General features: G+C 57.5%; 1 protein-coding gene across 1 annotated transcript in view; it reads left to right on the top strand.

Moving 5' to 3' along the window:
- The first annotated feature begins 3,797 nt into the window (after positions 1–3,797).
- The window catches only part of LOC121087056 (ATP-sensitive inward rectifier potassium channel 12), a 35,282-nt gene continuing 13,473 nt past the window's right edge, over positions 3,798–25,606 (top strand). Inside the window, exon 1 of the mRNA XM_040591687.1 lies at positions 3,798–4,680. The gene's annotated coding sequence lies outside the window, so the exon portion shown is untranslated. The remainder of the gene's footprint in view (positions 4,681–25,606) is intronic.

The raw sequence follows: 25,606 nt of genomic DNA, 5'->3' as shown, positions 1-25,606 counted from the left end.
AAACCGGAGGTGCACAGGGATGGGTGCTCTCCTTTTTCCAGATCTATCTATGGCAGTGCCACGGTTCATCGCTCCTCGTGCCCCGAGTTCAGCTTCCCTGAGCTATTTCGGTCGTGTTCCCTGCTAAGTGGCTGCTGGCATAGGCCTCAGGATGCTCTGGACATGGAGATCAGGTCTGAGCATCCATTTTTCCATCATCCAACTGCTCCTTGATGTTCTCAGCTGCTCTCTCAGGCTGAGACCACCCCAGTAACCCCACAACCCTATTGCACAAGTATTTGTTCTTCTGCAGTGGGCCAGCACCCCTATTTTCTCCCTTGCTGGGTGACCACGTAGCCTCTTCGAGCGCTCCAGGGATGAGAGCAGTGCCCACAAACCCATGCCGTCCTCCCATCCGTCCTCCGCATCCCCTGGCCCATTGTCTTCCCAAAACCCACCAGGACTTGGCCCTCTGCACCACTGCGCCGGCCAACAGCATGGCCTGGCAGAGCCGGCATCCCATGCTGACGGCGATGCCAGCGCCCGGAGCAGATGGCGGCAACCGTCCGGTCCCTTCCCCATGGCCGTTTTTTTCGGCTGGGAGTACGGTGGCCTTGTTGGGTGGGCAGGCGGCGAGACAGGAGCCAGCTCGGCCAGAGAGTCAGGGGCGAGGCGCGTTAATGGCAAAGATAACGGCTATTTTTAACTTGGATAGATGAGAGCTTATTTCCTGACTCTGCTCGTGTGGCGGAGCGGCACGTGTGTCTCCTGCTGCCCATGCCCAGGGGATGGGGGGACGTGGCTGTTTTGGGTCATCAGATGGCAACCCTGAGCCTGACGATGGCCTTCCTAGGAGCGGAGGTGGGAAAGGAACGGGGTGCCGGGAGTGTACCCCAGGGGGATGTCCCGCAGCCCCGTGGTGGGCTGGCATGGCTTGAGTTTGGGGTGTCTTGCCTGGGCTCTGGGATGGCTGCTGCATCCATCGGCTTTGGGTCTTTCTTGGCTTGTACTTTGGAGTCCCAGTTCTACTGTGATCTATGTGGGGCTTCAAGCCTTTCTCCCACAGTACCCTGTTTCCCTAAACAAATCCCCTTGGAGCAAGCAGGGCAGATCCCCACGGGAGCAAACCTCAGCCTTGCCATGGGGGATTTGTGAACAACCCTGCAATGTTTGGTGCTGAGCAAACCCAGGTTGCTATAAATCCCATTCTCTCCTGCTGTCGGGCTTTTGGAGGGGCTGTCCATGTCCCCGGGGCCAGGCTGCTCACCGTGGGATGGGGAGCACGCTTGGGTAGTGGCACTGGGTCCAAGCATCCCGGTGCCATCAGGAGGATGGGTGACTTAGCATGTTTCCCCAGCCCCGCTCCCCCTGTGCCTCCTCCTCGGCCTCTTCCTTCAGGAGCCCTGACACTAATGCAGCGTGAGCGTGGGATTTATGGGCGGCAGCCCTCCAGTTGGGCCATCCGTCTTGATTAAATTAGCCCTAATGGCTCTGTGCTGACTTGCTCGCTGCCCTGCGCAGCCGCACTGCAGGCATTGGGAAGGGACCTGCTGGAGACCCCACTGGGTGCACCCCTCGCTTCACCCTCTCGCCCTCCTTCCCTCGCTTCGAGGGAACCCAAGGAGGCAGCCGATGCCAGCCTGGCTGCAGGATGAGGCTGGATCCTGATCCAAGCCATCTCCAGCCGTGACCCTGCCAGGGCCCCAGGGCTGCACCCAGGGGTGGGCGTGCTGCGGGTGATGCCCTTCCCCACAGCTCCCCCCATCCAGGGCAGTGGTGCCCGGAGCCGGCAGTGAAAATGGGGGGACCCCTCTGCAGGGGGGACCCCGGGGCTTGCTGGGATGGAAATGCCGGGCTATTTCTTTGCATTTCCCGCAGCAAACCAGGGTGCGAGGGGTAAGCCACCAGCATGGCAGGGAGTACCAGCCTCACCAGTTCTGGCTGCCCAGCTCCATCCTGCCCTCCCAGGCTGCCCTCCCAGCTGCAGCCCCCCAGGGTGCCCACATCTTTCCCTGTATACAAGCCCCAGACATCTCCCACTTGCTGCTTTGCTGGAGCAACACCCTGCTCCAGCAGCTTGAAACTGCTGCTGGCAGCCCTGGCAGAGCACCACGCCAGGGAGCAGCGGGCGAGTGGGGACGAGGGCTGGGGACCCCACAGTTGCTCCCTGAATCCCAGGCGGTGCCTCCCTGCCCAGCCCTGGCCCACAGCCAGCTGCCCGCCCCAGCCCTGCAGCCAATTTCCAGGCTGCCCAGCACGTTAATTATATTTATTACTTGAGGGAGTGGAGGGACCTGGGGGGCTGGCACCGCTGGCTGGACACCGGGGCAGGGGGGACTAGGCAAGCTTTCCACAAGCGATGGATCTGGTGGGGTGGCAGGAGAGGAGCCAGCCAGGGTGTGAGGGGCTGCCTGACAAGCAGAAAGGAGCAGTGTTTTGGGGTCAGGATGCTGATGGTCACCCCTCGGTCCCCTGGGTGGTTGTGCTTGTCATCACCGCGCCCAGCATGCAAGCTGGTGTCCCCTCCGATCCGCAAAACCCAAATCCCCGCTGTTAGCTGAGCATCCGTTGGGGTTTAGATATACCATGGCCAGAACAAGGCCCTGCAGTGCTTCTCATCTGGGGGCATTTCAGAGTGTTGGTTAAAATTCAGTATTTGTGGGGCTGGTGCAGTGGGGTGAGATGGGGCAAGCTGTCGTGGAGAGGGGAGAGGAGGTAGCGCTGCCAGCATCGCCCTGAGATGGGACGATGGAGTTCAGGAGTGTTTGGGTGCAGCGAGGGCAAGCACAGTGCTCCATCACTGTGCCGGGGGGAGGATGGGAGCTGGGGACAAGAAGAGTCGCTGCTCTGGGATGCTGCTGAAGGGAAGAGGAGAAGGAGGGTTTGTTGGTCCCAAACCCAGAGACAAGGAGCAAAGAGAAGGCTGGGAAGGAGCAGGAGGCAATGCAAAAGGGAGATGAGGCAGGTGGGAAGACAGCCTCTTGGTGTGCTGGGGGGTTTTATGGTTTTTACGTGACCTGCCAGCCGTGTGACAGCCAAGCTGAGCAGTGTCGAGTGCGGCTGTTGAGGCTGGAGGTCTCCCGGCTGTATTTCTTTTTTTGAATAAAGCCCGCGAATCTCCAAAAAAGGAGCAGGCAGCAGCCCTGGGATCTCGCAGGCAACCGAGTGTGGAGGAAGTCTAGCAAAAATTACAGATGGTGGCTGGTTTGCATCTCCCTCTGGCTGGCAGCCAGCTGGGGTTGTGAGCCCACTGCAGCATCCCCCTGCCACCCATTCCCCTCCGCAGGGGGGAAAGGCTGCCCGAGCAGGGTTTCGCTTTGACCCTCTCCAAAAAGGCCTGGCTGTTATAAGGACAGAGTGACCTGGAGACACCCAAAGACTCCCAAACGGTTTAAAATAATGCTCAGCACCAAGAAATAAACTTGGACTCCAGTCAATCTTGCTAAAAAAAAAAAAATAATTAAAAAATCCCCGCCTGCAATAAAAAGAAGTGGCTTCAGTTCCTTAGCCCTCCCTCTGCCCCCGGCTCCTCTCGACACACGCAACCCCCTGCCCCTTAACCCAGCCGAAAGCAGAGCGAAGCCTCCAGGGACACGGTACCCGCCATCGATTTTTCATGGAAGGCGCCCAGAAAGGCTGGCGATGGTCTGCGGGGCTGCAACCCCCCGGCCGCAGCAGCCGGCGCGGGGGAGCTGAGATGGATCCGTCGGGAAAGGGTTGTTGCTTCGTCGCGGCTGGGGCTGTTGGAGCCAGGGCCGGGCTAGAAAAAGCAAGCGGAAGCCATCAAGGTAGAGGAGAGGAAGAAGAAGAAGAAGGGCCGAAGGACTCGGGCGAAGCAGCCATTAGGAAAGTGCTGATGCAGAGGTTCACTTGTGTCTACGGGCAGAGTTGGAGTAGTTGCTGTTCGCGGACAAAGGCGGTAGGAGGGAGTGGAGCTTTGTAGAAGCTGGAGCCTGTCTCACTGGGTGTCTGTGTTTCATTCCCTGTCAAAAGGCTGGAAGCTGGGGGAAAAAAGCAGGGAAGCGGCGAGCTGCAGCGCTCGCTCAGGATCAGATAGCAAGGAAACCAATAGCGGAGAGAAAAAAAAAAAAAAAAAAAAAAAAAAGAGAGAAAAAAAAAAAAAAAGAAAACCAACCCACATCAACCAACCAACCCACCCACCCTCCACGCTGAGGCTGAACCAGGCAGGTCCCTGCCAACTCCACAGCACACAGCGAGCAGGGAAGAAGTCCACCCTCCCTGGGCAGGAGCGGAGTTGAGCCCGAAGGATATTTGATGACACTTTGGCGACGATGGGTCCCCCAGCATCTTCCAGAGCCCATTTGAGGGTGAAGGCTCTGAAAGCGCAGAGGGAGTTTGAAGCTAAATTCACCTGAGTCTGGATCTCTTGGTCGCTGGGATTTATCTTTTTTTTTTTTTTTTCTCCAGGGGGTGTCAGGGGGAAACCAAACCAAGAAAAAAACGTGGTGTTTTTTATTTTTAATCTCCCTCTTTTTCTTTTTTTTAAAGAATTTAATTTTTTTTCTTTTGGAAGAAGATATTTTTTTCCTGTGGTTGGAATGGAGGGATTGGGTCTGTGCCTAAGAAGCAGCAGCCAAACGTCGGTCCTGGGAGAAACCCAAGTGGATGTGGGGTCCCCCACCAGCTAACTCTCCAGGACCCGCAGCCCCACGGCCGGGGGGGGGCTGGATGCAGTGAGAGGTAAGTGACGGCTCGGGCGCCTGCCTGCCAGAGAGCCGGGGCCACGGCTCCTCCGCTCCTCCAGCTCTGTCTTAATCCCAAGTCAGAGGCGAAAACAGCAGTCTCATAGTGAGTCAATCACTTCCACCTATTGCAGCCCTAATGGAGAAATAAGATGAAGTTTTGCAGCAGCAGCAGCCTCGCAGGTGAAGTTCCCCCCCCCTCGCCCCCCTGAAATGCCAGGTTGGGGGGGGGGGGATTTTGCAAAGCTGGCCGCCATCCCCATGCCATGGGCCCCCTCCCTCCCCCGCCAGCGGCAAGGGCTTGCTGCTGCCTTTTGGGGAGCACCGGTGCTTCGCTGGGCTCCCCCTCCCCTCCGCTCACTTCCCCCGGCCAGCTCGCTTTCTCAACCAAAACTTTTGCACACCGGCTCGTTTTGGAAATGCCCGTGCGGGGTTATGCCCCCGTGCATGTGCACACATGCGGATGCACGCGTGTGTGCGATGCACGCTCGTGTGACCCTCTTATTGCCGCCTGCCTGGCCCTGCCTGCCTGTGCCGGGGGCACGCCGGGGGTGAGCCCCAAAGCTCTGTGTGTGTGTGGGGGTGCTTCGAAGGCAAACTGCAAAGCGCAGGGAAAAAAGCAAAGCAAGCCGACAACGACAGCAGCAGCAGCAGCATAATTGCATCACTGTAATAGTATCAGCACTGAGCACGAGCCAGGCTAGTAAAATTGTCCAGAAAATGAGCTGTACTAAAGTGCCTCCAGTTAGCAGCACCTGCACGCCTTCTCTGGGTGCTCAAGGCTATTTGTATTTTTAGAAGTCTCTCTTTAATTATAGAGCAAAGAGTGTTAGAGGGAAAATGGTGTGTATTTAGCAGCATTTGTTCCTGGACAGTTTTGCAGGGACCATGAGCACAAAATCGCCGAACAAGGGGGTTTTCTGCCCCCTGCACTTGTGATTTTGAACCACCTGTTTTGCAGTGGTGTCGGTAAATGAGGGCTGGGTTTTTTCTTTCCTGTTCTTAGAAAGCGTGCTGATGACTTCGCTTGCGTGCGAAAAGGGTGGGAAGCAGTCCCGCTGCCTTCCCATGGCCCTCTCTGCACCCCAAATGGACCCCAGTCTCATAAAGGCTGGGAGACCTCCCTGCCCCCAGCCCGGGGGTGACACCACCGGGGACAGGGGACTCGTGTGCCGGTGCTGGGTCTCCTGCAGGCACCAAAGAGCTGGGGATGTTTCACAGCTCACTGCAAAAAAACCCCAAACCCTGCGACAACTCGTTTTGCTTCTGTAAAGCTCCTTCCCCTCATCCCCTTCTCCGCAAAAACTTTCCGGGGCCTTTTGTTCTGAACAGCAGGTGAAATTCCCTTTGTATGAACACAAAGCAACGAACCACCAGAAAATAATGAAAACAAGACTAAAAAAAGAAATAAAAAATAAATTCCTCGCCTGCTCCTTTCAGGCCTGGAATAACAGCGAGCGTTCCCATCCGTGCCGGATAGGCTTAATAAAGCGTCGGCTTTGCTGGGGAAGGCACCTTAAGGGCCACTTCGTTTCTTGCCTCTGATCTATGACACTCTTCAAAATCCTGTATTGCCTCTGCTGCTCTTTACCCGAAAGAGCTCCTTCACCTGTGAAGTCCAGGTGGATTTTTTCTGAGCCCTGAAACGGCCCGGGGGTCATGGTGAGTGCCCTGGGAGCAGCCAGCGGTGTTCCCCGGTGGCACGGCACGGTGCCGTGGTGCTGCGCGATGCCGATGCTCCGGCCATGGCCGCAGCCTGCCGGGGGGTTCTCCCCCTCTCCTCACCTGCCAGCCAGGGCTGCAGGGGCGGCAGCACGGGGCGAACCTCTCCCCGCTGCGGGTGAACTTTGGAGGAGCTGCCAGGGGAGCTGCACGGCCAGTGCCAGCCCGGCATTTTCTCCCCCATCGGTGCCAGGTTTTAGGGTGTAAATGTGCTTGAGGGGAGCGGGAGCCTCACCCAGCCACAGCGCAGGTAGGAAAGAGGACGGCTGGCAGCTCTGAGGATGCTGTCACTAGAAAGAGAGGGAGTGCCGTCACTGGAGGGGATGCTGGAGGGACAGATCCATCCCTCTCCCCCGTTGCCGCTCGGGTGCGTGGCACGGAGCGGGCACCTTATGTAAGCAGCAATGGCAGCGCCGTGCCCCGCTGCGCCGTGCCATCCTGCTCCGCCACTGCCAGGCCCTGCGTGGCCTCGGCCACCTCCCTTAGCCCCTGTTTTCAGGGTCCCCTGTGGGTGCGGGCGCTGCCGTGTCACCGCAGCGGGGAGTGCAATCCCCTGTGCTGGCCGGGAAGGCCGGGGTGGGGAACGGCTCCGAGCCCAGGGCTTCGTCCGTGGTTTCTGCAGAGTTCATGGTTGTACCTTACCCAGCACTGGCTCCGGGGACCCCAGCCCTGGGGAGGTGGCACCTGTGCTCAAGTCCCTTTCTAGGCTCTTCTGTGCCCCTTGGCTAAGGTCCAGCCTGGCTTGGGTTTGACAGCACAGGGCAAGGGATCAGAAGGGAGAAACCAGCCCAGCTTGCACCCGTTCCTTGTGCTGCTGGCTCGCTGCTGGAACTGGGAATTGTCCTCCGAGCATGGGCACGCTGGCTGGCAAAGGACCTGTGTCCCTGTCCCAGATCGTGAGCCTGTCCCTTCATCCCAGCTGCAGACCCCCGTGGGTCCCGGTGCCCAGCTGTCCAGCTGCCCTGCTCCCAGTATTCCTGAAATGGAGAGAAGGAGAGGAAAATGGAGCATTAAGGGGCTCAGAGAGCCCCTGTGCCCCCAGGACTGGAGCATGGCAGGTGCCTTGCTGCCCCCGGCCCCACTCCAGCTTCTGAGTTGGAGTGGGGGGGAGAAAGGGAGGACTGGGGTGGCAAGTCGGGGGGGAGGGTCTTGGTGCTGGTCCCCACAGCTCTGGGTGACTGCAGGCCTGTCACCTTACTGGGACATGCCCCTCTTTCACTGTTTCTGGCTTGTTCCTGCCTTGTTCCTAGCTTGTTCCCTTGTTCTAGCTCAGTCTTTCAGTCCCACCTCGATTGTTTGATCCCAGCTCGATCCCGGTTCCCAGATCACTCCCTGGTTCCCAGCTTGCAGCGAGGCAGGACTGCCGGTGGGCGATGGTTTTTTTCAAAGCTCTTTCAGATTCCCCCGTTGGACTTTTGAAGCATCTGGTATCACTATCTCAGCGTCATTATGAATTAATTAACATTAATTCCCTGTTCTGTTGTCTCCTATTGCCGGGAGCCTTAGCCTGGGCTTTTTCCCCCCCCACCACCCCCAAACAGAAATAGCCAGATCCAGACTATGCCTGGCAGAAAGCCAGAGAGAAGCCACGTGGTTGGGGGACCATGGGCTCCCCATCCCTGTCCCCATCCCACACCATGGCAGGGGATGCTGCCAGGCCCCTGCCAGTCCCTCAGCCAGGGTAGGGCTTGGTCCTGGGGAAGCCGCGGTGCTGCCAGCTCTGCCTGCCTGCTCCTGCTGCCAGCACAGGGCACAGGTCCCTCGCGGATGGGTGATGCCGGCTGCACCATCTCTCACCTCCCCTTCCCCGCAGGGCTGCGGGGCTGGCAACGCTGGGGCTGTCCCTCTGGAGAAGGATCTACCCTTTCGCTCTGGGAAGTCCTGATCCTGGCTCCCCAGCCTGTGCTGGAGGCACCAGGGATGCTAAAGCCAAGGATGCAGTTCCCAGGGATGCTGACCCCAAGAAAGCTGTCCCCAGGGATGCTAATACCAAGGACGCTGTCCCCAGGGATGGTAATACCAAGGCTGCTGACCCAGGAAGGCTGTCTCCAGGACATGCTGACCCCAGGAAGGCTGTCCCCAGGGATGCTGACCCTCTAGAGATGCGGGGATGGGGATCTAGACATAGCAGGCTGGGAGAGAGGCCAGGATCCTTTGTCCCGGCTGCGTTCATCCTGCTCTGAGAGTCACCCCACAGGAGGCACAACCCAGGAGTCACAACCTGACCACCCTGCTTCGTTTCTGAGCTCTCACCTGCATGGGTGAGCCCTGGTAAAGTTGTGGCTGGGAGCTCCAGAAGGACTCAGTGGGATGTGCAGCACCCACTGCCTCCCAGCCCCGTCCCACCCCATCACCCGCCCCACTCCCTGCCCCACAGCAACACAACCCTCCTATACACGTATGTCCCCCCCTGCTGCCCCCCTGCCGCCACCATGTGCCCCATGGTAGGGCCACAGCAACCCCCAGGGCCACCCCAAGCCCCCTTGCACCCTTTGCAGTGTGGGCTGAGTTGGTGGGGGTCCCCCGCCTGCTCCGTGAGCCCCAGGGCTGAGGTGGGGTTGGGGTGGCAGCCCCCGGGCGGGCTGGGGGATAACCCTGGTGTCCTACATCCCTGGAGCCCAGCTCGGGCTTACGTAACGGCCGTGCTGCAGTCTGCTCTGCTCAGCTGCCAGTGCCACCGGCAGAGCTGCAGCGCGGAGCCCATCTCCCTGGATATTTGCTTTTTGGGAGAGGGGGGAGGGAGGGGGACACTTGGGGTGCAGGGAGCCCCAGGGGGTAGCCAGGACCTGAAGGGGATGGTTGGCAGGGCACAAGGGTTGGGGTGTCTGTCCCCAGCCCTGTCTGTCTAGTGACCTTGGGAGCTGAAATCCCCCCTGGGTGGCAGCACCCTGTGGAAGGAGGGGCTGGGGAGGGGGAGAGCAGAGGGAGCCCTGTCCTGGCCCTAAGCAAAGGCTCAGGTTAGAGACCCTGCTGGCATCTTCTTCCAACCATGCTCCCACCTCTACCCTCCTCGGAGAGCATAGCCCCACTGTGCAGATGGGGAAACTGAGGCAGGAGGTGGTGACCTCCTGTGGGGAGCAGGTACCAGTGTCCCTCTGGACAGGGAGAAGGAGATGGGACAGTACCAGTCCCTCACATACGCCTGGGCTGGAGATGCCCTGGTCCAGCCCAAGCTCTGGCCCCTTGAGCCGGTGTCCCTGCTTGGGGCGCAGGGACCCGCTGGCACCCGGTGCAGCATCTTTGCAAGGAGGTGCAGCTCTGCACGTACCATGACCCGGTGACACGGGGCGGGGGGACAGCAGGCCAGCCATAGCACCCTTCCTGCCCCCAGCTCGAGTTCCCAGGGAGGTGCGGTGTGCTGGAGCAGGGACCCTGGGCAAGAGACGGCCAGATCGCGCCGAGGACGTGGTCTGGCGGGGGGCCAGTGCGTCACCATGCCTGACGGCTGCCAAATACTGGGGTGCACCTGGGAGCTCCCCCAGTGCCAGCAGCCACCGGCAGCGCAAGGGCTGGGGGGGGTTCAGGGTGCTGGTAGCAGCACTGAGGCTTGGGGTGGTTCTTACGGAGTGTCCCTCTCCAACCAAAATGTCATTACAGCTCCGCTCCAGCACGGCTCCCCTCCGGCATGGCTTGCAGAGGGCTCTGTCCCAATGGTCACCCAACGCTGTGGGGACCTGGTGGGTCTCTGTCCCACCCCGAGGGTGCAGGGTCACCTGGTGCCACCAGCAGCTGGGTTGAGGTGCTGAGCACCTCATGGCCGGTGCTGAGGTGACCTCAGTGGGGGCAGATGCCACCACCCATGGGTACCACCCACCTGCAGGGACGATGCAGGCATCACTGCAGCACTGTGGGAAAACCCAGTAAGATCCTGGTGCAAAAATGTCACATCACCCACCAGTGAAAGCCAGGACTCCCCACAGGGACTGAGTCCCTGAGACCCCCACCCTCCCTCTCCGCCTTTGCCCCTTGTTCCCAGGCCCAGCTGGCATTTCTCCTGGGACTCGGTGGGACGGAGCCCAGCCATGCCTGGACACGCCGCTGAGCCCGCTGCCCTCCCGGCACCCTGGCCAGCCCCAGCGCCCGCGGTGCTCAGCACAGGGACCCTGCACCCTGAAGCCGGGGGGAACCAAGGACGCCAGTGAGCTCATCCCTCCTGCCCGGGCTGGGAAAATCATTGCATTGTGCTCGCTGCGAGAGGCTCAAAGGCCTTTGGTTCCCTTTTAGGACACGGCTGGAAAGGAGCCACTGAAACAAATGCCAGGAAAAATAAGCCTTCAGTAGCGGCTACTTTCTTCGTGGGTTTGGAGGGATCCTGATGTGGATCCCCCACCCTGGGGAGCCCTTTGGGGAACCCCCGGGGGTCGGGCTGCAGGGATAAACCTCCCCAGGGCTGAGCAGCCAGCGCCGGATCAAGCTCTTCTTTTCCAAAATGCCAAATCCTGCTCTGCTGTGTGATTCAGATGTTTGGGAAAAGGGGGGTCGAGCGTTACTCTGGATCGTGCTGTCCTTCATCTCTGCAGCAGCGCAGGGGAGCCCTGGCACTGCCAATCCCCCCGAGGAGCCGGGACACACGGCACAGTGGGATCCCACTCCCCAGCCTTGGCTACCCCAGAGCCGGATCTGGCAGTGTGGTTCTCGGCTGGGCTGAGAACGCCCTCCAACTCGTTACACAGGGGGGCCAGCTAATCTCCATCTGACAGCGAGTCATCCTTCCTACCGCGCTGAAGGCTGTAATGACAATGTACTTAAAGGGGCTGATGAATTAAGTGCATCTTATAAATACATCAGATATTAAAATTCCTGTATAATTACAGTGCAATGGATTATGTGTGGTGCTGAAGGGGAAGCAATTCAGCGAAGCAAAGGAATTACAGTGACAGAGGAGAGCCAGCAAGTGTAATTACACAGAGCTCTGTTCTCACGGTGGTGTAAAGCGAGGGGCTGGTGTGGAGCTGCGGTGGGAGCGGTGCCCAGGGGGCTGCTCCGGGATGCTGCAGGGGTTAAGGAAAGTGATTGGGACCTGAGAGGTTTCTTGGAGGGAGAGGGTTTTGCTCTGCTTCATCTCTGGGGGAGGGAAGCAGCCTGTTCCCCGCGAGCCAGCTCCAGCCAGCTGGGCCTGGGGGCTTTGCCCGTCGCTCACCCCAGCACCCAGCTGCTATCAGCGCTCCCGTGTGCACACCCGTACTCTCGCAAGTGACACAGCAGTCAGTGCCTTAGCTGCTCGAAGATAAGCGAATCTGATCCCTTTCCCTTTCTCTTTCCCTTTCCCTTTCCCTTTCCTTTCCTTTCCTTTCCCCTTCCCCTTTCCCCTTCCCTTTCCCCTTCCCCTTTCCCCTTTCCCCTTCCCCTTCCCCCTTCCCTTTCCTTCTTTCCCCTTCCCTTTCCTTCTTTCCTTTCCTTTCTTTTCCTTTTACCCCTTCTCCTTTCATCTTCATAATTTTTTCCCTTTTTCTTCTTTTCTTTTTCGTTTTTCTCTTTTGCTTTTTCTTGCCTTTTGTTTTTATTTTTTTCCTATTCTTTTTTCTTTTCTCTCTTTTTTCTTTTTTTTTTCCTTTCTTTTACTTTTTCTGTCTTTCTTCTTTCTTCTTTCTTCTTTCATCTTCTTTCCTTTCCTTCCTTCTCTTTCCCCTTCTCTTTTCCCCTTTTTCCCTTTTCCCTTTTCCCTTTTCCCCTCCCTCTCAGGGACAGTGTTCCCAGGTCCCCAGATGGCTGCAGGTGGATGAGGTCCAGGCAGTGGCTGCGCCCCAGGTGTCACCAAACAGGGGAACTAACTGCTCCTCACATCCTTGCTCCTCCAGTTTCTGGTGTCGGTGATGCAGGGGGGTCTCCCTGGTCCTTTCAGCCCCCCACCCCGGTGTGGGGTACCACCTGCAAGGGGCCTCGGGGGAAGACTGTCCCCAGCACAATTCAGCTGTGGGGCTGTCGGAGCAGACGCTTTTCTCTAATGAGCTGGTGCCAGTTTTCCCATTAATTATACAGAGCGGTGCCATCATCAGACAATTAAGTAGTGTTGTCTCAGGCCCTAATAAGGGTGCGGAGAAAGCGGGGTGTGGGGTGCCGTGTGATGGCACGTGTGCGGGCACGGAGCGGGGCTGCATCGAGGCACCCGCATGTGGGCACCAGCTGAGACCCTGGGAGCACCACTGACCCGTCCCACCACCACCCACCACGCTGCCGCCTCCTCCTCCCCCAAAGAGCTGAGTCCTGTGGGACCACTGTCCCCATCGTGTCCCCAGCCACAGCCCGCCCTTGGCGGGAAGATGGGGCCGTATGACGCCAGCCTTCGCTTTTGCAATGGCGCTTGTTCACTAATTAGCAAAATCTGGCAATCTGCACCGTTCTCCCAGTCATTAATTATTATTAATTATTTGTTATGCAAATAAAGTTGAAGAGCACAGTGCTGTAGGCAACACAGATGAAAACAGTCCCAGCTCCAGGCAGTTTATGTAACGGCGGGCAAGTGGGCATTGCAGGGGTTCCCGGGGCCACATAGTGTCCACGCGCTGTCCCCTGCGTAGGGGCTGCTGCGCATCAGATCCCTTGGGACACATCAATGGCATCAATGGTGATGGGCGCCGCATGGCCAGGCCCAGAGGGGACTGCAGGGGTGAAGGATGCGGGACATAGTGGGGGAAACAGTGCTTTTTAAGGTTCGGGGGGATGAGGGTACTGGGGGACCCAAGGGTGGAGGGTTATGGGTGGCTGAGGTGGATGCTGCTGGTGGAGGTGGGAAAGGTGATTGCTGGGTGGGTTTTCTGTGTGCTGAGGGGGTCCTGTCCCACCCCCTTCCCGGTGGTCTATCCCCAAAGGCGGTGTCTGGGGAGAAGCTGGGATGTTTCACTGAACGATGCTGTTTCAGTAAGTGGCAGTTTTGTGTCTCCGTTCTCTCAGCTGGAGGGTGGCTGGGACCAGGACCCGGCTGTGCATTCCCCCTGCCCCGCTGCCTGGCCGCCGATGGCCCCACGGTGTCATTTTGGTGCTCCCCACCCAACCTTTCCCCTCCACCCAGGGCTCCGTGCCCTGTCCTCCCTTCCCCTCATGTGCCTCCGAGCTCACCATTGACCCCAAACGCAGCCACCCATCCCATCCCCGTGTCACAAGGTGACAACGCCAGTGGCACTGTGCTGCAGGGACACAGGCTGGTGGCCACAAGGCCCCTACCCAACCCCTCCCTGGAAAGGGAACCAAGAAAGAATGGAAATTAAAGAGAGGAAAGAATTAATAAGGATCCTGCCCCGACCACAATGGCTTTGTTTCAGGAGAGCTGATACCACACGCTCGCTAATGCCGTTCCTCAGAGGCCTTTGGGAAGCAGTGGGGTTTTGGCGATGCTCGGGTGCATTTTCAGCGCGCTGTGGACATGCCTGTGCGTTAGAGCTGTGCTTGGTTCCTGCCCAGCCGGTGATGTTCCCCAGCCTCCAGCCACTGCCCCCAGCCGAGCTCTGCAGGATGAGGCAGGTGTTATCATAAAGCAGCATCCTGACAGAGATTTGGGGTGAGAAATGTGTTTTCACAAAGTGATGCCTCTCCTGCTGGGCGCTGCTGCGGGGCCGTGTCCGGGGGTGCCGGACAGCCTGGCTGGAGTGCTGCGTGTTCCCTCTGATCGGGCAATCATCCCACAGTGGCTATATAGTGCACCCTGCATCACTGAGCACAAGGCAACCTTCACGCTTATAGCAATCCTCCTCTGCCCGACACCAAGCTCCATGTGAGCTCCCCAGCCCCCAGTTATTTGCTTTTTTGCACATAGTAGATCCTCCAGGTACCATAAGCCTTGTTCAGAGAAACCCTGTATTTTCTCCACCCAGGGGTACTTGCCCTTTGGGGGAACGTTTCTTTAGGAGGCATCCAAAGCAGGGATGGGACAGGAGCCGAGATTTGCACAAGCTGTGCTCAGAGCTGCCGCCGATGTCCCGGCAAAGCTCTCCCATTATTCCCATGCCCAATGTCCGTGGGGAGCTCAGCCTTTTTTCTTCCTTCTCCGCTGCAGGAATCAGCTCTGGTTGCTGCCAGGGTTATCTCCATCCTCCAGCTTGCTGCACGCTCTGCTAGTTCACCATCCCTCTGAGGCCTGGGGCTCAACCCTGGCTGGGCAGCATGTGCTCCTGCAAAGGAGGCTGATAACTTTATTTTCCCAATAACAGATTTGGAGATAAAATCTGGAGAAATTTTGGGGACTCGCAGAGGTTCCCTGCCTGCTGCCACAGCTGCCCGGGCACTCGCACTCACTTGCCGCCCCATCCTGAGCCCAAGCCCTGGCTGGTGGCTGCAGGGAGGGCTGGAGCCAGATGCCTGTTTCTAATAAAGCTCAGCTCCTGCCGTGAGCCGTGCTCATCCTCGCCCGCTCCAGATGATAACGGCGGGGATGTCACCACTGGACAGACCTCGTGGTAAACGTGAAAAGCGGCTGAAGGTGAAAGGACCGGGCTCCAGCTCTGCATTTGTGCACTGGCCCCACTTTGCTGAAATAAGGATGCTCTAAGGAGCCAAAAAAAAATATATCTCTCGCCCAAGAGCTGTGCCCTGTGTGGGGCTGTGGGGGCTGCGGGGGGCCGGAGGCGGCAGGCAGAGGGCCGGGGCGCTGCGTGGAGCACAGCAGGAAGGAAGCACTCGGCGAGGACACAGCCAGCACTGCGTGCACGTCCTTACATATGTGCTATTTTCAGCTTGACGGGGAGCAGGCCAAGTTCTCCAACAGATTGAGTTTGGAGCTGAAATCCTCCTCTCCTCCTCCCCCCTGCGCAGCACCCACTGCCTGCAGACACGGGGAGCCCAAGCCTGCCCAGGGCACTCGGCTCTGCCCCGGTCTGTCTGTGGTCCCACCGGGGAGATGCACACACCATGCACATGCTCTCCCAGCACAGATGCTGCCCAGACCCCCCCCTCGTAGCAAGGCCACAGGAGCTGACCCTGCTCAGGGGGGCAGTGGCTCCAGCATCCCCCCGTCCCACTTCAGGCTGGTCCATACACTGGCACCAGCATCCTCCCAAATCCATCCCCACTCCATCACGGACCAGCAGCATCACCTGCCTTTGGCTTCGCACAATCGTGCACACTCCCACTCGCTCTCTCTTTGCCTTTTTTTCTGAGCAGAAAATATCCCTCCTTCCTCCTCTCCCCAAAGCCCTGCTCCTGCCACCTCCCCTCTCCCCCATCACTGCAACCCCTCCAGAAGTGCAGCTGCTTTTGCAGCCGTGTCCTCACCCTGCTTGAAATGCAGGAAAGAAATCCATGTGCAACTTACTGTCTCGGCACCCTGTAATCATTTTGTCAGCCGAAAAGCACTTTTGTCAACCCCCCACAGGCAAACCGGGAGGGATTGGATTGGGGAGAGGCACCTGACACCACTCTGCTTTTTTTGCCCCTTTTTTCATCCTGGGTTTTGCTCTATGGGTGGGACGAGCATTGGGTTTTTCTCTCCTTTCTCTCTCTGGGTGCTTCGGTGACTGTCCAGAGAGAGTGAAAGGGATAAGGAAAATGTTGCAGGAGAGCAGCGAGGCTGGAGAAAATGTATCGCCAGTGGCTGGATTTGCTCGACAAAGTGCAATTATACAATGGGAGGAGAAAACTGTTCGGCTGGAGAGGGGTTTCCAGCAGGGACTAATGGAGACCCAGGCTCGGTCACCTGGGATGGTTCTGAGAACAGCCCCGGCACCTTTTGGGTACTGGGGGGCATTAAGCATCTCCTTCTGTCCCGTGCATGAGCCGCTCTAGGGGGGTCTTTACAGTGGGAGGTTCATGTCATAGGTCATCTCCGTCCTGAAAGCAAGCACAGCGGGTGGCAGCAGCTACTCTGCCCAAGCCCATGAGCGGTTCCTTTCTCCAGCTCTGGGTCTCCGAACGAGATGTGGATGCTCCCAATGCCAGCTCTCCCGCTCCAGCTCGGGGGGGTGTCCCTTTCTCAGCCCCTGCAGCATCCCCCAGGAGCGGCTGGGCTCACAGCAGTGCGTGGCACCAGCCTTGCCCTGGGGGAAAGTGTGGAGGGTATTTTTTAGAGCAGGCACGGTCTTGAGGACAGGCTCTGCTTTACCCCAGTGTGGGGTTCCTACCCCAGTGTGGGGTTCCCACTGAGAGGTGGAGGGGGAGGGGACAGACAGGCTTTTCCTCCAGGTCCGGGGGCCTCTGACTTGGGCACCCCTGCACCGCAAGCCGGCAGCGTGGCTCTCCCCTCCCTGCTTTTTTCCTTTGGCTGGCGCTTGCCCGAGCAGCGGGGCAAGCTGCCTTTGCCAGCCTGCGTCATGCGAGCGCCACGGGGAGTTTGCACAGAGCCGATCCGTTCTCCCTAACCTTTCCGCTAATGAAGCAAATGCCTGGGATGGCTGCAGTGCTGGAAGGTCAGAGCCAGCCTGACGGCCCCACGGTCCCATCCTCCTCATGCCTTCCCTGTGTCCTTAGTGATGTTCTGGGGTGCAAAGAAGGGCTGGGAATGAGGTGCTCCCTGGAAATCTTGTGTCCAGGCTGGTACCATCAGCTGGAAAAATGATGAGCCATAAAGCAAAGCGCTCGTCGAGCCACCTTGCCTAACGAACAGGCAGTCGTTAACTCTGCATGAAGTGTTTGCAGGTCTCAAACACAGAAAAAAACCCCCAAACCCGCTGGCAAATGCTGTTCGTCCAATTAGGGTACCAGGAAAGACTCATCTATCCTCATGTGTCCGGTATGTGCTCATCAGTGCACGTGAAATTTGGGTCATCAAACACTCGCCGCCGCCGTCGCAGCAAGGCGCTCCCGTCCGGAGACAGGTCTTTAAATCATCCCCGAGCACTGGGAAAATTGCAGACAGCTTGGGAGCGGAAAATGAAAAGGCAAAACGTTGTTCCTGGAGCTTTTGCCCTGAATTATTTGTTCGGCTTTAAGAATAAGTTACACACAAGCAAAACTGAAGCAGCTCAGATGATTTTTCTGAGGAAAACCAGTGCAGTGGATGTGGTGCCCAGTCCCCGGCTCCTCCAGAAGCCTTTGGGGACGGGAACCGGTGTGCTCCGGGAAGATGGGCTGAGCAAAGAGGGAAATAATAAACCTGCTTTAACGCATTTCAGTGCAGTATCCAGATGCAGGAGCTGGGAATGAAGCTTTTCATTTATTTTCCTGGAGGTGGAGGGGAAAGCAGTGGTAGGGATGATCCTGCTCTGTCTCCTCTCTGCCAGTCCCATCACTTCCATGGGCTAATACCCAGTGGGCACCAGCAGGGCAAACTCCGAGCTGTGTTCCCTGCCTTATCCTAGGCTAGTTTGACTAAATTGAGCTTGTTTAGGATGAATCACTCTAGCACTGCGGGTTGTGACCCACTGGCCACTGTGCTTGCTGAGCGCCTGCAATTCCCCTCTATTGGGAAAAATGAGAAGTTGCTTTTTCTGCCTTTTTCTCCAAGATCGCAGATTGCGGATAACTATTGCCTTAAACACAGGCTATTTCACAGCTTGCTGCTGCTTTTGGCGCTGGGATGGCTGGGTGTTCAGTGACACCAGGAGCCAGGCCAGTGCTATCCCAGCATGGTCCAACAGGCGCCTTCATTTAACTCGCCTTAATTTAACTTTCATCTTTATCTTCCTTAACGAGGTGGAGTGGATGAGGTCTTGCTGCAAACTATGTGTTGCATACGGCACAGCCTGCCCAGGGCTCGGGGCTGGCTCAATGCACTGCTCATAGGAAGGTGGTGACCGGGCTGGATCCTGCTCGCTGAGCTGCGGTGGATTCTCTTGTGCCTGGTTCTACAGGGTCACACGGAGCATGGAGAGCTGTTTGCACTGAGTGGCCATAGCCAAACCCATCTCCCTGGATTTGTTGGTTTCTGTTTGCTGCTTTTTCTCCTGTTTCCTTTCCAGGGGGTTATTTATAGCTGGGCCAGCTCTGCTCCCCATCCTCCTCTCCCTCCTACCTCCCCAAGTGGTGCCCTGAGGGGGCAGGTAGCTTGTTCCCAGTGAAGGATACTGCCAGGGCTTTGCCCAAGGGTGCAGGTATAAAACTTCCTGCAGGAACAATTTGCTGCAGAAATGATGCTGAAACAGCCAAACGGGGCAGCTTCAGGGGAGTGACCAGGAACGCGCTGAGACCATCTCCCCGCTTGCTTCCAGCTCGATACCATTGCCTGTGCAACCCAAAAATATTTTGCAAGGGAAATCTAAACGGCTGATCCTTCACCCTCTGGACTGCACTGGGACCTGATTTTGGCATTTCTGGCAATAGCAAAGTATCATTTTTTCCCCCCAGCTTCTTCCCTATGTGACTCCCTTAAGAGGCCCGAGGAGTTTGCTGATGCCAAGCCACGTCCCCCGAGACAGCGGAGGGTCTGGGTACGTGGTGCAGGAAGGCAGGGAGGTCTCTGGGAGCCTGGAGAGTGGCTCTGCCTCTGCCTCGCTGCTGGCAGGACCCAGCAACCTTTCCCCCAACTTGTGAATGTGCTTTTAGGGTAAAAAAATAATAATTAATAAAAACCCCACAACCAAGAAAGTCAGGAGTTGCAATGCCATCTGTGCCTACAGCGTGGCACAGTGGGGACAAGCCACCCGAGCAGGCTGCCATGCACAGAACCCCCGGAGCACCTGTGCTGGGCAGCTGAAAGAGGTGGTTTGAGCCTTCCTCCTGCCTTCCTTCTCCTCGGAGAGGAATGTCTGTTTTCTCTTGGGAACAACATATCTCCTTGGCATCTCTCTTTGGAAGCTTTGATTTCTTTTCCAGCTGTGGCTCTCCAGCCTCAGCAGCATGTCCTGGATATTTTTTTCTCCCCATGGTCCCCCTCCCATGGATCCCAGGGGGAAGGCTGCTTGGAAATCTCTCCGGCAGCCCTGGCCAGAGGGGATGGAGGGCTGGGGGCAGCAGGTTGGCAGTTCATTTGTTTTCCTCGATGTGGCTTCAAAAAGTGATGGGCTGATGGGTTTGGAGTCTCAGGGGGGCAATTTCCCTGGCAGCATCCAAGTTGTGTCACCTCTCTGCCTGGCTCTGTGACGACAGTGTCGATTTGAATTCTTCCAACTTAAGACTGATTTAAATGATGGTGAAGTTGGGGGGTGGCGTGTGGGAGTAGAGCACTGAGCGCTATTCTTTTTCGGTTGTCATATGCCTCCATAAAGACTTCTGCCTTGGGGATTTGCATAGATCCATGGTCCAGATTGCACTACAAAACCTACCGATGGTCTGCAGAGCTATGGCAAGGGCTTCTGTACTGGCTCCCAAACCAAAGCTGGAAAGTTTAGGTGTGTTTGTAAATCTTATGCCATGGTCATTCCTCCTTGGCTTGGGGCTACAGCCAGGGCTTGGAGGGCAGCCGGGAGCCCCGTATCTGCTCCTCACCCACAGCGTTCCCCTGCCTCTGCAGCCCCATCCCCTGGGATACGCCTGGCTGCATTCTATTCTATTCTATTCTATTCTATTCTATTCTATTCTATTCTATTCTATTCTATTCTATTCTATTCTATTCTATTCTATTCTATTCTATTCTATTCTATTCTATTCTATTCTATTCTATTCTATTCTATTCTATTCTATTCTATTCTATGCTATGCTATGCTATGCTATTCTTACGCTATGCTATGCTATGCTATGCTATCCAATCCTATCCTATCCTATCCATCCCATCCTATTCTATTCTCTGCCGGCATGTGCTACTTTGCCAAGTGCTCCCAGTCTCTCACTCAAGACCACTTTAATTTGACGGTGAGGTGGTGAGGTCAGGAAAAAAACCCCGTTCTTGATGCCTTTGTGAAAAATAGGTGTTTGGGTCACGACCTCACTGGGAGGGAGGCTGCAGAGCAAGCCCGTCTCTTACCAGCAAAACTGCAGGAGGTGAAGGAGGGGGATGGTGCAAGTGTCCCAGCCACAGGGAAAGCCTAATTCGGTGGTTGTAATTGCTGAGGACATGCACATCTGTAGGAAAGCAGGCTCCCTTCCTCGTGCTGCTCCCAGAAGGGCTTGTTTGTTTAATTTTATCTCGAAGAGAAAATTATAAAAAGAAAAAAAAAAAAACAACACAAAACCACCACCCTGTGGTTTTGCTCAGCTGCAGCACAAAAACACCCCAGCAGAGCCCGGAGAGCGCCAGGGACCGAAGCCCTCGCCTGAGCCCAGGTATTTCCATGGGGAAGAGGGGCAGCCAAGGGGCCATGCTCCGCCGGGACCCCGCTGCAGGACAGGGCCGGCTGTAGGAACCCTCCGAGCTGGAGGAATCTGGAGATGGCACTCGCCACGCTGCTCACCATGCTTCCACCGGCCGGCTCGGACCCCTCTGCCCGGAGCAGCCGTGTCTGTCAGAGGGAGCTGTTCGCCCTTTGAGTGGCTGGAGGAAGGTGGGGGTCTCGCTGGGGACCCCGGCATGGCAGCCTGGCTTGCCTGGGTGCCAGCAATGCACTTTCTGACCAAGCAGAGTGAGCAAGGTTGTATTTTGGGGCAAAACATTGAGATCTTTGTGATGATGGTGCTTTGCAAACTGCCATCTAAACCCTGCCACGGTCACGGCTGGTGCAGCTGGGTAACATGGAAGCGCTTGTGCTCTGGTTTCAGCTCATTTTCTTCACTGTCATTAGTTTAAATTTCCGTGGGATCCTGGGCTTGGCATCAGAAGCTGACATCCTTTAATTTAGCAAATGTAAAAATGGGACCTTTTCCAAGTGGAGCGATTAGAAACGTCCCGCTCCATTCCCCAGGTGCGGTGCCGGGTGCTGGCTGGGCTGTAGCCCCACGCTGCCAGCCACCCCTCTGCCCCCACTCCACTGGCGTGACTGCGGCTGAGACCTCCCACACTCGTCACATGGGTGTGACACCCGTCATCACCATCCCTGCCCGCTGCTCAATGCTGCCAGGAGCTGCCGACAACGGTCCTGGCTGGCAAAGAGCAACAGAGGGGGGCTGGATGCAGGAGGGGGGCTTGCTGGGGGGGAGATGGAGCCGTACCCCCCGTGACACCCCCCACAGCACCCGCTGAAATCCCATTCACAGCAGTAACACCCCTTTGCCCTGACAAGGGCCTTCTCCACCTCCGGGTTTGCGTATAATGGTGCGTGTCCCCCCATAAGCTGCTTAATGAGGGTTAAGAGGCTAACGGGCTTATTACCAGCAATTATTTCCACAGCCCTGTGCAGGTGTCCCTGAAAATGGTGGGGCCTCACGCCCACCTGGGAGCATCCCACTGGCATCGCCAACCAGCCAGCCTGGGGTGTCACGAGATTGTGGGTGCTCAGCCGGCTGCCCGAGTCAAATCAGTGGCCATTTTCAGGGTGTTTTTACAACCTGTTACAATGATCCAGGCTGTGGTCTGGATAGGGGAGCGTGTGGGGGGGTGGCATCCCTACGGATACCTCCCCCCCCCTCCCCGGCCCTGGTCCGTCTCGCTCTGCCTCCGGAGTGGCTCTGCAGCATCCCTGGGCGGTCGCCTGGAGACGGCCGCGGTGGGTTGCCACAGCGACAGAGCCTTCGCTCAGCATCCCTCTAACTCCAGCGCCTTGGCCGAAGTTGGGTGAGAGAAAAATATCCTGGGGAGGGGACACCAGCCTACCCAGGGCAGCAAGCACAGGGCTGGGGAAACTGAGGCACGGCCGGTGGAGTTGGAGGCAGCTGCAATGTGATGGAGAAGGTTTTGGAAGCTGCCTGTGGATCTAATGGGGCAAAAAGCAATGGAAATGGGGCTGGTGGGGGGCAGGGGGTACTCAGAGTGGTTGGGGGGGGTGTCAGCTCTTTGTGGGGGCAGGTGCTGGTGCAGCATCTCCGCACGCGTCCTCCCGGCAGCAGCGGTTGATAGTCACCATGGCAATGTCAGCGGCGCTCGGGCTGTCAGCTGCTTTGACATCCAGCGCGTGCCAGGATGGGCTGGGGGGGGGATGCGCACTCTAGGGGAACCAGCCACCCCAAGCCCATCCAAAAACTTGGGCTCCCCTACATTGGGCGGGGGGGCTGGCCGCGAAGCCACCAGGGTCCCTTATGGATGGGGTCCCACAGGCCACGCAGTGGCACAGGCTGGTGCCTGGCTCTGGGGACCCGCCGCAGTGAGGGAGAGGAGGGTGAAGCCCTTTGGGGTGACACCAGCAGTGATGTCCCCCGCCAGCCCTGCCACCGAGGGCTCCCCCCCACCCTGCCCCAAGCCTATAATTACAGATGATGTCGCAGAGGGCCAGGAGAGGTTACGTAACTTCAGCATTTGGAAAATTCTTTCTGCTCCCTTATCGGCTTTATAAATACCTCGAACTCAGGCCAGGCCAGGCTGGGGGGAAAGGAAGACATGGGCTGCAGCCTGTCCCCACCCTCAGACTCATCCAGCTGCGCTGCCTCAGTTTCCCCCTCTCTACGGACAAAAGCATCCCTGCTGCATCCTGCTGCGGTGTTAACGGAGGGCTCCTTGCTGCCAGTGTGAGCATCAGTGGGACCAGCCAGTGTTTTTCACCTCCCACAGAAGAGGAGGTGATTTTTCTTCTTCCCCTGGAAAAGACTCGAAGGTGCTTTGTGGGTCATGGCCATCATTAAATGGCAAGTTCAAAAAACCAAGGTCTTGCCTGCAGCCACTTTCTGCTGTGCCCTAATCTGGAGTCACATCGCCCAGGTTTGAATTCGTTGCATCTTTCTGGCTGGTCCTTCATGTCCTAAAAATTCCTGGGCTGGAGCCGTGCTCAGTTTTCTCAGCAGGGTGCTGGCTGCTCACCCTCTTGCCCCTACTCCGCACAGCACCATCACAGCCCTCCCCACCCCCTCGCCATCGCACAGAGGAGCCAGGGGACAGTGGGATGCTGGAGAGTCCTGAGCACCTCTGGCAACAGCTGCAGGAGTCTGGGGCTGGGGAGGGGGCTAGAGCAGTCCCCTCCCCCCCTTCATGTGCTCTTGCATTTATGCCACTTGCAAACTTATCTCCCCGCAGGGATGTTGGAGGGCGGCCGGGGCCATGTCGATAGGAGTGTGCACGGCGCACACAGCCAAGGGCAGCCAGGGCAGCGTTGTGTAACTCTCTATGTGGCTCCTCACCGGGGGCATGTCACCGTGTCCCACCCTCCCCAGTGCCACCAGACCTGGCTGCTGCCCCAGTCGCAGGGCACATTCGCTCCATGCCTGCCCATTGCCACCACAGATGCAGCCGTGCTGGGATGCTGGGTGATGTCTGGCTTTACACCCCAAAGGGATGCTGGTGGGCAGGACCAGGACCCGGGGGTTCAGTAGGCTGTTGTGGCTGGCGGCAGCATGCCACTGCCTTTGCCCCCCTGAAATCTTCCCTTGACAGCATTTTGGTTTTATTTGCTGGAGAAGTGCTGCCTTGTTCCTTGTCAACCCATATGTGCACGCACAGCAGTGCCTGGGCTTGCTAGCGCCGGGCTTTGCACTTGCCTTGTTTGTTGTAAGGCTGCCCAGGAACACACACGGGGGTTGTTTTTTTTTTAGGGCTGGCAGAAAAAAACCCAACACCAACACCCAAAAGGGATTCTTGGCTTCTCCTTCATTGCTTTTCTGCTCCTGCAGTGTGTGCCTGAGCAAGCCACCCATCAGTGACCTGGGCTGTGCAAAGGAGCAGAGGGGGGAACACAACTGGGTGCACACAGAACCTCACTGGGTTCAAAACAACCTTTAAAATACCCAGGTGTCAGCCTGCGGGGTCTGCAGCTGCCAAGCACCTTAAAGTGATGCACGGCAGCACCCGAGGCTGGGGCACAGAAATGAGGATTTCCACATCTGCCTGGTGGGTACCTTGGTGGCTACCTCCATTTCAGCAGGGCTTCCCAAATGAGGTGGGTGCCCTGGGTGGTGGTGGTGGGGTGGCCCCCAGGATGCCATCCCCCAGCTGGTGGGGTACCGGCCCCAGTGGATGCTGACATTGGGAAGAGATTTGACTTCTTGCTGCCGGGGCTGGGCTGAGATGGCACCCAGGGCTGGTACCGTGGGCAGGGAATGAGGGAGGATTAATTGAGTCGCTGATCCCTGATGGCGAGAGGGGATGGGGAGCAGCAAGCCCCCCCGGCGTTATGCAACGCCTGTGCTAAATCTTCACTGCAGCAGATAAAGACGGTCCCCAAAATACCCTGTTCTGCCTTTGCTGCCCTTGCAGCTACTTGGGTTTGGGGTCATGTCCGCAGTCTGCAGGGGTCCAGCTCCCTGGGGACATCAGGGCAGGGAGGAGAGGGCACAAACCTGGGGCCAGAAACCTGGTATCCCCCAGGAAGGAGATCTTCTCCATCTGGGCTCAGCTCAAGGAATGAGAGCATTAAAGGGACCCCTTGCAGGATTTAATAGATTCTGAAACTCCTAAACTGGTGTGGGCAGAGCCATGAGCTGGAGGGAAACTAGTAGCATCAAACCAGTGCAAAGGCCTCTTTTATCTTGATGCTGGGCAGCATCACGTGTGTACCAGGGGGGTTTGACACCCCCAGCAGAAAAGGAGGGGGATTTCTCTTCCTCCCCTGGGAAATGCTTGAAGATGAGGCTTGAGTCATGGCCGTCATTAAATGGCAATATCAAAGAACCAAGGGCTTGCCTTGGACCGCTGACTGCCTGGCCCCGGTGTCCAGTCCTCTGGGCTTGAATGTGTTGCATCCTTCCGGGTGGTTCTTTGCATCCCAAAATGCTCTGAAATCCCCATTCGAGCTGTTTCTTTCCAGTCCCCTGAGACCACGTATCATCTTGGGCTTCCCACCACTCTCACCTGCCACGACCGCAGTTCTGTTCCCTGCCCCTTAGAAATACCACCAAAGGTGGATGTCCCCCTCTCTGGCAGTGGCTCCGATGAGGTGCCAGCTCCTGTACATGTAGGGAAGAGGAGAGGTTGTAATCTGAGCTCGGGAGCAATTAGCCAGGACAGCGGAGTGCTGCCTGGCAAAGTCCCTGCCGCCCGCTTGCTCGCTCGGCTGCCGGCATCAGCATCGGGGTCAGCATCTGTGGCTCTCGCTGCGATCGCAGGGTAAGTAGGGCCAGGAGGGAGGCTCTGCCCGAGCATGGCATGTCCTTACTCCCCAACTGCTCCTTCTGGGGTTAAAAGTCAAGCTTAGGGCTCTGCTGATGCCTCCATCCACAGCAATGCCGAAGGGTGCTGGAAGCACAGCTGCTTCTGGGGTGGAAATGGCAACTTTCTCCCTGGGTGGCCACGGAACCAGGAAAGTGGCCGGTGATAGCAGGACACAGGTTGTATTTCTCACTGAGAGTTGAGCAGTTGCTAATGCTTGGATGGAGCAGGAATAACCGTGGGTTTAAAGCCCAAAACAGAGTGGAGGATGCTGATGAGCGACTGATGGCTTAGCCTT

The sequence above is a fragment of the Falco naumanni genome, chromosome 4 (genome assembly GCF_017639655.2).
Source record: "Falco naumanni isolate bFalNau1 chromosome 4, bFalNau1.pat, whole genome shotgun sequence".
Lineage (NCBI taxonomy): Eukaryota > Metazoa > Chordata > Aves > Falconiformes > Falconidae > Falco > Falco naumanni.
This window is presented reverse-complemented; position numbering and strand designations above follow the sequence as displayed.